The sequence below is a fragment of the Neopelma chrysocephalum genome, unplaced genomic scaffold (genome assembly GCF_003984885.1).
Source record: "Neopelma chrysocephalum unplaced genomic scaffold, ASM398488v2 Primary Assembly neopelma1_26, whole genome shotgun sequence".
In the NCBI taxonomy this organism is placed as follows: Eukaryota; Metazoa; Chordata; class Aves; order Passeriformes; family Pipridae; genus Neopelma; species Neopelma chrysocephalum.
The window spans coordinates 18,521,515-18,538,507 of NW_020897695.1; the positions used below are offsets into that span (position 1 = coordinate 18,521,515).

Below are 16,993 nucleotides of genomic sequence, written 5' to 3' on the forward strand. Positions count from 1 at the left end.
TCAACTCTTATGCTCAGGTTGTGAGAAGATTTGAAGTTACAGCACAAGCTAAAGTGACCATTGTTTGCTTTGTTCTTTCTTCCCCATAAGAAAACTAGAAATGATACCTGTATTAAAAAGACAACAGAAGAAAAAAAAAACAAAAAAATTGCATGTGTGGGTTATATTTTTCTTTATTTTTGTGAAAGTCAAACTGTAGATGTTCTATATGATTTTTTAAACTCCTATTTTCTTGTGCAGAACAATAGCTTCCTCTGCTTAAAAAACACTTCTGCTGCCACAGAAATTTAGAAAACCATGCCCTTGTTTTAACATCAAACAAAATGCTACAAGCCCACGTAATAAAAAGCTAACACTGAACACAAGGATTTCTTTCACATTTTTTTTCCAAACAATTCTAAGAAAGAAAGGATGAAAAGTCAGTTAAGTTACTTCCATCTAGGTAGTCTTAACGTGTTTCAAATGTACAAGATCTGTATGCTTTATCATTGATCCCCCTACAGCTCACAGAAATTGAAGTTGTTCAATTTCTATTAATCATCCCAAGGTAGCAGCACAGAGTTTCTCCCTGCTTTCAAACTCCTGTTGTGACTGAGAGAGTAGTCAGGTGTTCTCACTCAAAAAACAATAACCTTGTTGAGACACCTTTTGTGCATGCCTTGTAAAATCTAAAATGTTGAGTCTGGTCAACATATCAACATGCAAAATTAAGTGAGTCTGATTGCTCTTCAACTTAAAACCAATAAAATACTCCTGTGGAATACATGTTCAAGTGAAGAACTGGTGTTGCACAGAACTAAAAAAACATTAATATTATCTGCCTCTTCAAAAAGAAAATCAACCAATTTAGGATAAATTTTATACCATGTAGGACTAAAAGATCAATGGCTATTACTTTTACAGGAGCTCCTATTATTTTTTTTTTCTAGTTCAAAATTTCAAGTTACCAGATTTGCTAAGGTTCCTGAACATAATCTCTGTAATTTCCATTTACTTAATTTTTAATTAGTTTGTCATTATTTCAATCCAGCTGTTGTCTCCTGTGGTCTTATTCTAGTCTTTCCCGATACTACCAAATTACAAGATTAATAAACTTTTATTGATCAGACAAAAGTATGTACTTTTTTAAAATTACAACATATTTCCATGTATCAAAATATGTATTAAAAACCAAAAATTACTTTCATTTCTGACATCCAAGAACTAGAATGAAGGCCCTGCCCACCAAGAAGACTTAATGAAAGAGCAATCAGAATTCAGTAATTTTTCTTCTGCAATAATCCAGCTGTAACTCTGAGCTAAAAATAGCTTTGGAAATTGCTAGTAATCCAAAATTTCTGCAAAGAGGAGTTAAAAAACCCCGCATTGATTTCTTATAGGAATTTTAACACGATCATCAAAGTGAAGATTTTAAAGCACTAACAGCAATATTGCCCTGCTAGTCTCTAATATTTTTAGTAGTGTGACTTTAATAAAAATATAGGCAAAAGCTAGATTTTTTTTCTTTCCCCATGGCAGCCCAACAAACTGAAGAAAGCAAAATTAAATAAAAATAAAAGAAGTTTTAACTCGGTGTTCAGCATCAGAACTTCAGGAATCATTTCAATATTGTAAAATTGTATGTACAATATTTACATCAAGACTTCAGAGGAAACATAGTTTTTTAAACATAGTAGATCAGAAGACTAGACGTTGTTTATCACGTATGTATTTGCTAAATTGGTTAGACCTTTACAGCTTAGCTGAACAACTTAAACAAAAATAAAACATTACCTACTATTGTCAAATCCTGAAGTGTGCTGGTAGGTGGAAACCTTAGGACTTTAAACTATCTCATCAACCTCTGAAAGATTACCATACTTTCTAAAAATCCATTAACACAAACCCAGCAGCAGAATTCTTTAACAAAATGCTAATAAATAGAAGAAAAACATACAATAAATGTAAAGATAATATATTTTAAATTATTAATAAAAAATCAAATACTTCTAAAATAAGATTAAAGAAATAATTTCATTTTGTACATAATTATTCCTGATTTTTCAGGAAACTAAATAGGAGCAAATCTGTATCTATCTTTCTTCCCTGACCTTTCTGACATCTGCAGAAATGCATTCTGGATTTTATTCTGTCATCTGTAAGACTGGAAATTAAATGTTGCATTTGATCATATGAATCAAGCAGTAAGTCAAGCAAAAGATAAAATAAGCACACAAGGTCTATTGCCCACTGTGAATGAGCTGGGAAAATCTAAAAGCAGGAGCCTGGTTTTATACACAATGCAAGCACACATGCATGCACAGAACACAGAAAGGCCGTAAACAACAAAGGTACTTTTGATTCAGGCACTTTTTTATAGTTTTTCATTTGGATTATTTGTGTTTTCTAAAAAAGCAATATAAATGGTAAAAATTTCAGTGGTACAAAAAAAAAAGCATTAAGAAACTGAAAGCCCAGTTCCTTATGGTGGGCTTCCTTCAAATGTTACTGAAATACATATAAAAACTCTGTTGCATTCTGTTTTCCTGGTACATCATATTGCTTCAAAATAACTACTTGAGATTACAGGAAATAGATAATTACAGGCATGAAATGCATTATTTTATTTATCTATTTATATCAAACTATAGCTATAGATAATGAAAACAATCAGGCAATTATTTTTTATATTGGGACAGCTTATTGTTTCATAGGTTTTTTGCATTAAAGGGGACCCAAGGCAACAGTCAATCACTCTTTCAAAGGCAGAAAAAAATAGACATTGCTCAAGAACAGACCAGCCATATCTATAAATTTATTCAGTTCCCATTTAATTTTCCTTTCATATTAACATCAACATTTCTCACTCACCTGCCACTGCGTGCCTCCTGCTGGGAACAGGGATGGCTTCACTTATCATCCACTGATCAACAACTGTCCCTCATGCACAAAGAGACTATAAAATTAAATTGCTACAAATCATTCCTGTTTTTCCTTTCCCTTATTTGAGCAAATCTCCTTGAAAAAGAAACTTCTCTGCAGTTCTGCCCTTTACCATTTGCCTTTGAAAACACATATATACTATAACTGCACTCATCTCAGGACTTCATGACATGTGTAATCAGTTCCACGTGTCTTGTGTAACTTGACATATGGTATGTTATCTATTTGTATTAAATTATTGTTAATACTGCACATTTCTGAAGTCTTTGCAAGTTGTCTTTTTATGAAAAAAGTCCAAATATTTTTTTTAAGTTATTGAAACTATCCTTAGTCTTATCAGGCTGGGAAACTGAGTTTCCTTAGTAAGGGTAAGCCTAATTATAGAGAATGTAGAAGAAAATTACTTAATTAATAAATTTGGCAAGCCCTTAAAAATCACAGAATAGCTTTTAGCACGAAAAATAATAATGTGAAATCCTGATGGATCACCAGGTACTGAATGGTAGGTAGTTTTCATGTTTGGAGACTTGAATGCTATGATAGGCTGAATCTTAGCAATTCAGGGATAGAATATACTATGCCAGCTGAGGGAGATTATTAAAAGAAAGATTATTAAAAGAAAGGTATTTTCAAACAGAATTGACCTAGGGGCTTGAAATGTCAGAGACTGTGAATTTGGTTCACTACTGTCTTTTACCAGATTTAGCAGTGTTAGATTTGAAGAAATTGAGTGCAAAATGTTGAATGAGAGCCTTATACAGTAGGGTATGACATATTTTCCAGAGGTATAAGATGCAGAAAGCTGAAAAAAACATTTCAGGACTAAAAGGAATATGGGTGACTCAACTATAGGTGAGGTATTCAGACAATAGACATTAAAATATTTAAAAATAAATATTAAAATTCCATTGTATATTAATTAGACATGCAACACAGCCATTCAATTTCTCTATTTCATGTTATATCTATAAATTTGCATGGGTGAGTACAGCAAGGTCAAAGTATAGAAATAAGACATAAGGACTTGACACACAACTATCAGATGACTTAGTTGTGACCACTAATGAGGATTGAATGTGCAAATATATAAGGATGGCTTCAATTTTTTCATCTAGTAGAAAAACTTTGCAATCCATAGGAAAATACTATTTGTTTATAGTATTGAATTTTAGAAGTAATCTGGACAAATTTTTTCCTAAAGCTGCATGCCCTTTTTAAGATGAGAGAGAAGGGTTAAGGTCATAAGTGTTCTTACACCAGGACAGGGTTTTAATGAACTCTGTTAGTCCTTTCAATGTCATTTACTCAGGCTAAAATTTACTCATTACATGAGCAACTTCCTTCTACAGAAAACCAATTTCTTTTTATTTGTTTGTCTATGAAAAACTCTAAGAATCAGAGATTGCTGAAAGTCAGATCTAATATTAATCTCTTTGTAAAAGAACATATAGAAAATCTTATGACCATTGCAAGCAAAGGCCTCAGGCAGCCCTTGTGTGAGCACGCAGTAACAAGCTTTGCATCATTATCAGCAGAATATCTGACGTGCAAACGTCTCACAGGTTTCCATCTAGATGGTGAGGTTGATGAACTTAAACAGCATTCAGGTTTGGTCAGGTCAATTTGTAACAGCAGTAGTATGGAGACCCTCTAGTATTCATCTCAAAAATGGGAAAGCTGGCACAAAAAATAATTACTGTAGCTTGCACAATAATTTCTGTTTGCTGTCTGCCCAGCAAACATCTGTCCTGACAGCAGAGTTAACACAGCTTGTGCTGAGCTGTGGTTTATTGCTTTTAGCGATAAACGTTTAAAACTACCCTTTGGTTATTTTAAGTATCAGCAACTTAGCTAAAAGTTCTTTCCAACTTGCACAGCTCAAGAAAGCCCATGAGAACTTTCTAAGGTTGGACTCATTCCAGAACTCTTGAGTTAAGCTTTCATAGATATGCATGAGTTTTAACTCCATAAGAATTCTTTCTTCATAAATGCTACGCTTATCATTCATGCTACCAAAAATAGCATATGCAATCCCTTTAACTCTTGGCAATTTTGTACTAACATAACTATATTTAATAGAGAAAGGAGCCTGTAGAGGAATGCTTACACAATGAGGTATATATAAAGTGACTGAATGATCAAATTGCTTATTTCAAGAGCATAAATATTTTATGTTTCCACCTAAGGAGTGTTCAGTAAAAGTTGTTTTCCCTTGAAGTCTGGGTGACTTTTGCAAACTCCTGACACATTCTAGCAAAGTTGAATGAGACAAGAGACATGGATTACTGTGCTCTCCTGAGCACAGTGTTTGGTACACATGTTTCAGTAAAAGCAAAATAAACTGAGGGGAGAAGCTGTTCACTCTGGCAAAAATGCCATGCACCATTCATATTGTTAGGTGAATATTTTAAGGCAATTTTAGGAAGTATTTCTGTTGGTGGCTACTTTCTTTTCTTCCCAGTAAGTGCAGTTCTTAAACACATTCAAAACAGCCTAATCTGCCTAGTTGGAGATGTGCCAAGAGGCAGTTTCTGCAGTCGCTCCAACACTTCTGTCCTAATTGCTTTTTCCTTCTCATTATTTCATAGGCAGCTCTTCCCTAGAAAACAAGAGCAAAGATCATCTTAAGGAATCATATTATGATTTGGGTTGGAAGGAACCCCAAAGACCATCTAGTTCTAACCCCCCTGCCATAGGCAAGGGCACCTTCCACTAGACCAAGTTGCTCAGAGCCTCATCCAACCTGGTGCTGAACATTGGCAGGAACGGGGCATCCACAACTTCTCTGGGCAGCTGTTCCACTGCCTCACAGTAAAGAATTTCTTCCTAACATCCAATATAAACGTATTCTATTTCAGTTTAAAAGTATTCCCCCTTGGTCTATTACTACATGCCCTTGTAAACAGTTCCTCTCCAGCTCTCTTGTACACCCCCTTTAGCTACTGAAAGGCCATAACAAGGTCACCCAGAGCCTTCTCTTCTCCAGGCTAAACAGCCCCAACTCTCTCAGCTTTTCCTCATAGGAGAGGTGCTCCAGTTCTCTGAGCATCTTCATGGCTCTCCTCTGGACTAGCTCCGACAAGTCTGTGTCCTGCGCTGGCGGTCCCGCAGTTGGAAAAAGCTCTCCAGGTGGGATTGCACAACAGTGGAACAGAGGTGCTGAATCACCTCCCTCAACCTGCTGCCCACACTTCTTTTGATGCGGCCCAGGATGCAAGTGGCTTTCCAGGCTGCAAGTGCACATTGCTGGCTCAACTCCAGTCTCTGTCCACCAGCACTCCCTAGTCCTTCTCAGCAGGGCTACTCTCAATCCATTTACCCCCCAGCGTGTATTGTTACATGGAATGATAAGTGTACAACTCCCCCATTGTGGGAAATCCTTCACAGAGGTGCAACTATTTAAAGGCCTCATAGGCATGCTCTGTAACCAGTGCTTTTGGGTCCCTTTGTAACACAACAGACTTCTAGACTGTGCTCTTAATAACTCATGTGCTGCTTAATTCCAAAATTCTGTGGTTGTTCAAAACAGTAAAAATTACCCATGCGTAGACAACAAGAGACTGAGCCAAAGAAAAACATTATATAGGCATTATATGAAATACTAGCACACACTTGGGCAAAGAGAATCATTTAGATGTAAGATTTCTGAAATAACTATAATCTGAGATTATAGCTATTGTTTTCTCCCACACCAGATAGTGAAGTTGTAAGTAAAGTGAAAATGATACCTGATTGTGATACTCTTTTCCCCAGAAAATGCAAACAGAACTATAATCAAAGTACTTCTACATGTAAGTTTTACGAAGAATTATACAACATGAGATATTCAAACTATTCTTATTAATCACACTAATGGGTGTGTAGGTAGGAGGGGGCGTTTGAAATAGTTTGCTGTATTCAACTTACATAACAAATTCTAGATAAGAGGACTTTAAAATTGAGGAAAAGTGCCTAAGAACAGTACTTTCACAATTTGTGTAGTGTCTTAGAATGCATATCCCTGAACCACTAATCAGTCAAGTTTTTTATTAATCAAGAGACAAAAAAGCATTATTGTCTGGAGAAATAACCAACTACAGGACTAGGAACCAAGCACAAACTCTAAGTTTACTTTTTGTTTACCTTTTTAGGATCAAACCAGTTAGCATCCCTTTCTTTGCCTTTACTAATAAATTAAGCAATGCTAAAAAAAAAATCTGCTGGGACTTCGGAACTTGATCATTATATAATGATAGATTAGACACACATTGTTGGAATAGTTGCCAATGTGGCTTTGGATGAAAGTAGCTAGTCATCCTTCAAACAACAGCCATGCTTTGGAGCTGGCATGGGTCAGAGGCCATTCCCAATAGCTTATGTGTGGCTGGTGTACTTCAGCAGCTAGGAGAGTGTGGTGGTACGGACAGCAGGGTGTTTGATGCCAGGCAGCATCGGGGCTTACAGAACAGTCCCAATACATTTAGTTTACTAAATACTGCCTTTGCACTTGGTTTTTTTGCTTGTGCAAGTGGCAATGTTAAACCTGTGTAGCAGACAGGGGAACTCATGTTTGAATAACCTTTGGAGGTGGAAGGAGCTATGAAAGTGGTAAGATTATATTGGACAAACAGAAAGAATAAAGAGAAAGAACAGAAGATTGAAGAACTGCCACTTGTATCTAAACCAAAGACGTTTCTTTTTCAAAAGGATAGCTGTGTAAAACTTCAAACAGAAGATAAATTGAGGAAGTATGATTTACTTTATGTGCAAATGAAGGATTCTTTGAAATTTTTCTTTTTTTTGTCAGTTTGATCTTACACCCACCTTATGATGTTTTACATTATTTCACACATATTGTATCAGGTACCACGTTAAAGAGACTGTAATTCTAAAATGGCAGAAGTCAGGCTCATAAGACTGTGAAATGGGTCTTATGAATAGGATGGATGAAACACTAGCTTGATATCCCTTGTGGTTTAATCCATTTAGTCTTTCTTTTTGCTTTAAAGAAAGTGAAATTAGATGACCAAAAGGGCTAAAGTATAAAATTGGATTAATATTTTAGTTAATGTTACTGTCATACTAGATATGAGAAGTCTAAACTTAATGTAGGAAAATAGAAAAATAAAATGGCTGAAGACACTCAGCGCTGTTGCTCACTTACATGCATTATACTAGAAATTTTTTTAAACTGTCCGTATTAAAATAACCATATTAGGCACTGACATACATTCTATCTCTGGGTTGCAAAACTATTTTTTCGCCAGAGGGGAGACAGAATGCTCTCTCCAATACTGCATTCCAGAACCTAAACTGAAAATAATACTTACAATGCACAATGACATAATTGCTTTATTTTGTTTTTCTTACAGACTAAATCTTTTGGCTTTATCTATACACCTAAGCTGTGTTCCTCTCCTTGCAGGCAATGAACTGTATGAAGAGATTTATCAGCATTTCAACAAAAGCTTTTTCCATACTGGGATTTTGAGACTTCATTAACAGAGCAAGCGTATTTCAGCCCTTGTTTTAAGATTTGCTAATCTTCGAGATTCATACTGGCCAAGAAATAACAGCAGAGCTTATAAAAGCCACTAAGCAAGGAAGCTGCAATGGCATATACCTTGGGGCTTTATTTTATTGTGGAACTGCCAAGTTATGGCAAGGCTTGATCACCCTATAATTATACCAGGAAATGTATGCTTCCACAAGTCAGCCACAATTCTTAGTGTTTGATTGCACTCCTTTATGAAATAAACATCAATTATGTTACATTTTCCAAAGTGTGGAAAAAAAGAGACATTTTAAATGCTAATTAAAAAAGAAATTAACAGACCAATGTTGCATTTAGTATTTCAAGACAGGAAATTAGCAATATCAGGTAAGGCCCTGACACTGGGAAATCATTTGTTTCCCTTTCAAAACCCTACTGTAAGTGGTATTTCCATTTGTTTTATATCATATTTTTTTGAAATACTATGCATAAATAATTGCTCATGAAAATTCCATTGAATTCTTTAAAAGACAATACAAATGGTAATTTAGATAACTTTTAATTTGTCAGAGGTCTGAATTGGTCTTGATGAGCTAGATGTAATTATAACCGCTTAAAAATATAATTTCTATGAGAAATTCAACAAGTAAAATAATCATAACAAAAAGCAAATTTTATAGGATTTTTTAAGAAATCCATTTTGAATCTCAAGATGAATGTTCAGTTTTGGTAATGTTTAAATATCTACTTCTGAAGTGAATATTTTTGCCTTCTACACTAATTTAGAATATAACTTCTAATATTTAATCTGCATTTTACATTGAAAGTATAAGTAGCCAATTCTTTTAAAATGCTCTTCCCGTCCTTCCTCATGTTATTCAAATGTTTTTCATTGGAATTGCAATACTCCCTCTTTCAACAAAAACATGATTATTTGAAACTTTTCCATTGGATTTTTTTAATACTCATTTGATATTTAAATATTCTTCTTAAAGGCAAATAAGTAAGGGTGACTAGAAATGCAGTAATTATTGCTTACCTGCAACAAATAGAGTTTTATACCAGTGTAATGGCACTAAATCACATTATATATTAACAAGTTGAAATAAAGCCCCTGGGTATGTGTTTCTCTATTCAGTTGTCACATCAAGTGACAAAGAAATGTACATGTTCATGTGATACTTCAGACGGTTCTTCTTCTTTTCTTCTCTTTTTTTAATGGAATTAAGAGGAGTCATTGAAGCAGTACAAGATGGGAGAAAATTGAGTTTTGTGCACTGGAATAATGCATGTGGTTTTCGTGTGACTGTCAAAGCTATAATGTGAAAAGCAGGAAGCATAAAATCTTGATTAGATTGAAAAAAAACAAAAGAAGTGATAAGCCTTTATAATTTAGATTTTCTGTACAAGAGATGAAAAAATACAGAAAATGGCATCTGCTCAGGTCTCAAGGGTTGGGGATATAAGTATAAGCAATCCTGAGCTAAACTGAACAAAAACTTTGATTTAATAAAAGCAAGATTTGACTAACGGCCATTATAACCACCTTTCGGGAGAGCACAGGATACTATTACTGTCTTCTTACAGAGAAATGTTACAGTTCCTACAGAAAATTACTCATGTCATCTCTGTATTTTACTTCAAAAGGCAAAAAACAGCTACCACAAAGGCACTTTATATTAAAGGGAATTCAGACTATGACAAATGTGTATAGTGTTGTCTAATATTCCCCAATGTTTAATGATCAGTCTTAAAGGTCCTTATATTAAAGATGCTCCAGTGGCTCCCAGTGGGCTAGGAAGAACCAGTAGGTTTCCTGAGTCCTTGAAATCTCAGCAAGTTTGCCAAGAATGGTCAATAGACAAGTAAGGCAAGACTTAGTCATGTATGTAGTCTGTTCTTGAGAATACTTATCCCTTGATTTGAGCATGATATTCTGCCTGCAATCTTAAACATACAAAAAAGACTGAAGAATTCACAATACACAGGAGAAACTCACCTCTGGAATTCATGCACCTCTAGAGCAATAAATAACACTGTATACATCCATGTTGAATATAACTAAGTTGGGATATATGAAGTGAAGACTGGGAACTTGAATGCAGCATTAAAAAAAAAAACCACACGATTTTCAAATATGAGCATCAATGACAATCCTCTAATTTCTCTTTTCCTAGTCTACAGGAGGACCCAGATTCTACAGAGTTCTATTCAACTGCAGGATATCATGAAGTGAATAAGATTTTAGAACACTGAATATCTACTGGGAGCTAGTTAGAGCTGTAGTTCAGCCAACACTAACACACGGTATCTTAATCAAAACTATAATTTTAAAACACCCAGGTTGCTGAATAACAGCTCTCAAGTTACAGGATCATAGCATTTTCACTCCTGTACACAGGATTCTTTAATTCACTTCTCTTCAAGCACCTGGAACAAATGAATTTACCAGCTTATGTTGAAAGCAATATAGTCTAGAAACCTTTAAAAACAGATATTTTCTTGCTACTTTCATCTTTTTCCACAGAACTTATTATTCTCTCAGATGGAAAAAAAAAAGTCTATTTTGTAGCAGACTGCTTTTGAGAGTACAACTCTTAAAGACCAACCATACCAATGTAGTAATTAACTCCCTGGCAAGAAAAATAGAGAAATCTACTCATCCCTCATAAACCAGAAACTTTTTCATTCACTTGATTCACTACACTGTTCAGTTAAATAAGCAGATTTTTCAGTTTGTTAAAAGAAAAAAAAGAAAATTAAGAAAAGCAATAAGGCATATATGGCACGAAAACTTGTCTATTTTCTCAAGACATATTAGTTCATTTGGTAAAGTGTATTTAATTTAGATTTTTTTTCTTGGATTCCAAATACATATTCTAAGCAACCATGATGCCACCCCCACCCACAAACAAGCACATGATATAAAACAGAGGTATTCTTGTGGTTCACAAAATTCCTCTGAAAACTACATGTTACATCAGAAATCAGACAATGGATACTTTACAAGAACACAATTACTTTCTAATTATCTTTTAACTGAGATAAGAATTAATTAAAATCTAATGATAAGAGTTGTCTCTCCAGCAACAGCTAATTTTTAGCACCAATGTTTATACCTGCTGTATGTGCCTTCCTTCTGAGGGACTTGGGACGAAAATGTGAATTTCTTGGAATGTTAATTTTATCCACAGTTGGTAGGTGCTCAGGACATCAAAATAGATCAGAATTATTTTTATGGGTGTTTTTAGCTCTTCCATTACGGATCATTTGATAGTAGAAAAGGAACTAACTTTTTGGTATGAGGATCTAGCTGGAAGAGACACTCAGGCACAATGAAGACTGCAGCCTCACACATGTTTCGCATGAACAATCACTACTGAGACACATTTAAATGCCCTGGATGTACTATTAGCTTTCAGTAATGGTGATTGCTGTCACATATCATGTTTCACTGCCTCATCTGAAGATAAATGTGTGGAGAAGGTGAGTTATTTAGGCTTATGTCCAGTAATGAGAATTTCTAAGACAGTCTTCCGAAGTTTGAAACAAATACTTGAGCCTTCCACTCACAGAGTTACTACTGAACTGTTTTCAAGTTATCACACAACTATTTTGTCTGAATAATCAGTTGCATACTGACATCCACTTGCTTTTGTCACAGAAGTAGTTCAACTGCAATAATCATATGATAGAAACTTGAATTTGTCTTCATGTTAAGTCTCACGAGTATGATTCATATAGGAGAAGAAAAATCTCCATAGGGACAGGAGAAAGTCACTTCCAGATATTGAGCCAATAGATCAGTAAGAAACAACAGACTGCCTGCAGCTGAGCAGCAGATTTGAAACAGCCAAATTCTTGCTCATCACTGTTAGTGAGATACCTACACAATCTGGTAACAGGATACAGAAAATAAAATATGAATTATACAGCTGATTAATCCATAGAAATACCTCTGAAGAATGAGCATTTCTAGAATATTCTGCCGTTTCTTCATTTTTAAGCATTTACTTTTGAAGTTAATGATATGCTTTTTCTACAGAATATGATGCTATTTTATTTCTAAGGACATAAGTAGGCTACTCTTTCTCTATTCTGTAATATTAATCAATTGGAAAGGTTACAACACTTATTTTTCCTTTAAAATTATAAGACCACAAAATAATTTTCAAGCCCCAAAAGATGGGCTGATTTTTTTGTATGGAAATAAAACAGAGAATAACCTTCTTTGAAATAAGCCAGGCATTTTCAGACTTGTTTTGAAGACAATAGATCATACCATGGACAAATACTCCATAAAGTACAATTAGAAATCACAAAAAGTTATAGCAAAAGAAGGCAAACATTTTACAGTTTGTAGATTTCTACTCAATATGTACAAGTTTTTACTCTGTACTACATTCAAGTTTATCTGAAGCAGAGAGAATGTTCATTTCTACTGTAACAGAAAGCTCTGAATATTGGGTTTTTTTTCAAAATTCTATCCAGGGCTGATCAGTGATGGCAAGTTTGTTTTTTTTAGTAAACAATTGCAGTGGCTGTATAGTGTAACCACTTGCATTGCACATTAACATGCAGTGAGAGGAAATCTTTGGATGGAACTAGTTCCCACAAATATTAGAAAAAATGGCAGTACTAATAATTGTATCTTTTTTGCTTTGATTGATCTTTGGCATTTTTTATTTCATGAAAGTAAACTCTGAAGAAATACCAAAATGCTCTTCTTTTACATGTACTTCTTAATTGCTAAGATTTACCTTAGCTTTCCAAAGACATTTCAAACACCTCTAAAAAAAAAAAGAAATAACACCACCAACAAGCAGATGAAAGTGAATACACACGTAAAAAAAAAAAGTGCTACAGTCAAAATCTGGTGGGTCAGATTCTTTTATTATGTATTGCTCCTAAAGAGACCAGCAGCTGGATTTTTCTTTTTTATAGAGATCTCATTGTTGAAAGGCTTCTGCTTAGTACTTAGTGGAAAAATAATCTGATTATGATACATTATTGCAGAGGATGCCTTTTAGTCACTGTATGTTTTAAGGATCCTACTTTCTTATTAGATCACTTGAAGCCCTTGTATTTCTAAAAGCTTTTCTCCTTCAGTTGTAGGCTTTCTTTCTGTACTGAGCAAAATGATGATGAAATTAGTATGCAGAAGTTTTTGAAATACACATGATGCAGAATCTAAGGTATCTAGGACAAAAACAAAAGGAAGAGCTATATAAACTTCACCTGAAACCTCAAATGATTGAATTTCTTATAAGTTTAGATAAAATTAAGGCATTTGGTTTTTTGGGGGGAGTTGTGCTTTGGTTTGGTTTGGGTTTTTTTAGTGCAAGGAGGGTCTGTGTGTTTAGTAGGGTTTTTTTTAATAAAATCCCTAAATTACATTAGCAAATTGCTAAATTTCTTTGGGCCTTACAGTCCAAATAGCCAGTTTGCCAACTATGAGTAATACTCCATGGTTTCTCATAGGACTATGAGTCTAACACATAGATGGGAAACTTCCACTTCATACTGACGTATGTGTTTTCCTTAATTAGTAATTGTTTATAAGATACTCAGCATTCCATAGCCATGCTTCATCAGAAAATTATTCTTTTCGCTTAAAATGAGAAAATTAGGTGTCTCAAAGTATGCCTACAAAGGACAAATGTCTGTTTCCATTAAATTAGTAGTAGGAATTTCTGCTGTGTCTTTTGCACCCGGACTTGCCTTTCTCATATTGGCCTTTTTAGCCACCAACGCGCTTGCAAGAAACGTGGGTAGAGCCCTTCCCAAATCTTCGTTTGCGAAGCCTAGCCATGATGAGTAGTAGGAATGTATTAAAAAAAATGTACTCTCAGTAAATCTCAGTACTACCTCAAAAAATGTGCTTCTTTTATTCACTATGTTATCAATAACTACACCTTAGAACCATTTAAAATAATCCTGAAATTATTCATCTGAGTCCATCAGTTCACAAAAAAGCAAGTTTACCCTTGAGAGACTGAGCTGCAGTTGTGCAGGGTTGATATTTACACAGTGTGATCCTCTTTTGGATGGGATGCATCTTGCCAAATGCTTGCAAGTATACATCAAAATTCAACAATCTGTTCATTGCCTGAGATACTGCTTGGAGAAGGTCTGATTTGTAGAGGATAGTCAAAAAGAAGCAGGAATAATAGAGATGTGTTCCTTAGGCAGCTGAACTACCTCCACTATTTATCTCCATTTCACCCAGGCCTATGGAAATAGGCAGAGTCAGCCTTTGGGTATAAGCACAGAACAAGTGGCTGGCAAGTATACCAGAAGGGAGTGACCTGAACACATGCTGTAAGCTGAAACAAAGGTCCTGTTATTCCCTTTCACAAGAAAACCAGTTCCTGACACTTATTTTTATGCTACAAGATCAAGGAGCTTCAAGCCATGATGCTAAAGGTGAGAGGTGAGTAAAGAAAAGATGGGAGAAATATTCTTCTGTTTCACTCCATACGATCTGAGATTCTACCTGAGGAACTCACTGGAAAACCTGATTCCAATTATTGTCTGCTTAGTAACTTTTATGATCCTTGTGGAGTCCAATCGCTTCTGAACCTTCACTTTTTTTCAGGCATCTCCTAGGGGTCATTGATTTATAACCTCCCTTCATGCAAAGTTCTCCTATTATGTTTTCTGGTGTCAAGAAAACTGGAAAAGATTAATTCGCTTCCTCAATCCACAGAAACTACTTTCATAGATAAGCTAGTGGTAAATAAGTCCTTAGTCACTGGCAAGAGAAGGATGTTTGCAGTTGCTACCGAATCCACTGGCGTATCTTTTATGCTACCTGTGCTTTAGAGTAGCTGGCAAGTGCAATAGAATACACTGGGGTTTAATGCATTATTTTTTTCAAATTAAACTTGGAATGATGATTAGGCAAATAGCAAAATGTAAGCCTTCCCCCCCCGTTTTCATACTTTCATACATAAAAATGATGTTTCAAACCTAATTTCCTAGATTTTGATGATTAAATATCAACAATCTTTCATACTACGTAGGATCATCAATGAAATAAATGACAAGTGTGACTCTATAACATTATCTTATGTGTTTCAAGTCCCAAAGTTATCCTTTTTCTTGTGCATCTTTATTGCTGTGTTTGCAACATCATCTTTTCAAGACTACTATATATTTTATGATCTAGTAAGATAATCATAAAATGTAGTTAAAAGACTTTAATCTGCTTTAATCTTATAAATGCTTAAAATAGTGTAAAGTAGTAATTTTGATTCATTGAGGCTCATTCCTGAAAGATTTTCCCCAGTATTAGGTACAAGTAATATATAACAGAGAACATACTGTAAAAATCCTACAAGGAGTCAGAATCTGCCAGTTTTACTCATACTGAATAAAACCAAACATCCATAAATGGTCCTATTTATGTCAAAGGGCTACCTAAAGAAACAAGCCTTAGGGTAAGAAAAGAAAATTTATATCAAACAAAAAACAAACAAAAAGCTCTGTTTCCTGTTTATACACTAGTCTGAGATTTTGCTGGAGTAAACCACTACATTCCGTTAAATTTATTTTTTTTTCTTTCTCTATGCCCACCTTTAAGGCTCCTGAAGAGCCTTGAAGTTCATTTATAAAGTTTGTTTCATTAGCACTTTACCAATGGAATAAAAGATGGAACGATTTTGTCAGAGTTACTAAGAATAAGGCCTTCATTAATACTTGCAAACATGTGCTTATAAACAATGATCTTGTAAACATCACTGCTTGCCTCTTCCAGCTGAACATATGCAAGAGAAGGTAGAATGCCTTTGTGTCATAATACTCTTCATATAATAAAGTACAAAATAAAGCCATTTCATCAGTTCTATCTCTCCCAACCTTTCTGTTGAAGATAGTTGTTACCAGTAATGCTTCAAAACACGGATTAATTTTCTTCAAAAAACAGGTAAAAGATCCTGGGCAGAGATAACCGCTTTTCCATTCTTAGACCTGTTTTTGCTCTCTTACCACTTTTATGCTTCATTGATTTCAACATATTTATTCTCTGCTTACACTGATGTGAGAGAAGATTCAGATTAGACTAAACCTGGCACGGTAACCACCTGTCTGGGGGAGGAAGCTGGCAACTGAGAAGAGTCTTTCTGAGCTGACAGAATTTTGTACAGTGAAAAAGACAAAGGAAAAGTGAAGGCAAGCAAAGTGAACTCTTCTAATATTTAGAATAGAATGGTGAAATTTCTTGAAAAGGAGTACTCCATGGAGGTTTGGGTATTAGTCCTATTTCCATTTCTAACTCTCGAACAAATCTGCTTAGTTGTGTCAAGAGCAAAAGAAGTCACTGTCTCTCCACCTAGGGAAGAATCCAAGCCTCCTGTCATTATTCTTTAAGACTTATTTCTATTCCACCTAAACCAAATTACAACATCTATAGGTCAAGTTGAAGATAAGGCCTTGAGCAACTTTGTCTAGTGGGAGGTTGGGACAAGGTCTGTTCCAGCCCTTAACATTCTATGATTCTATGAAATACTTCCATGCAGCATCATTGTTTAATGAACATCATAGACTCATAGAATTATAGAATGGTTTGGGCTGGAAGGAGTCTTTAAAGCTACCTAG

At 34.9% G+C, this 16,993-nt stretch overlaps 1 protein-coding gene and 1 long non-coding RNA gene across 2 annotated transcripts in view; one reads left to right on the top strand and one right to left on the bottom strand.

The window, feature by feature from the left end:
- Positions 1-16,993, bottom strand: part of CNTNAP2 (contactin associated protein like 2) — a 1,044,217-nt gene that overhangs the window by 625,929 nt on the left and 401,295 nt on the right. The window lies entirely within an intron of this gene.
- On the top strand, positions 1,626-9,058 carry LOC113964042. The gene is made up of 4 exons (XR_003533035.1): positions 1,626-1,703; positions 2,047-2,330; positions 6,618-6,713; positions 8,327-9,058. It is a non-coding gene; the product is annotated as an uncharacterized LOC113964042 (long non-coding RNA).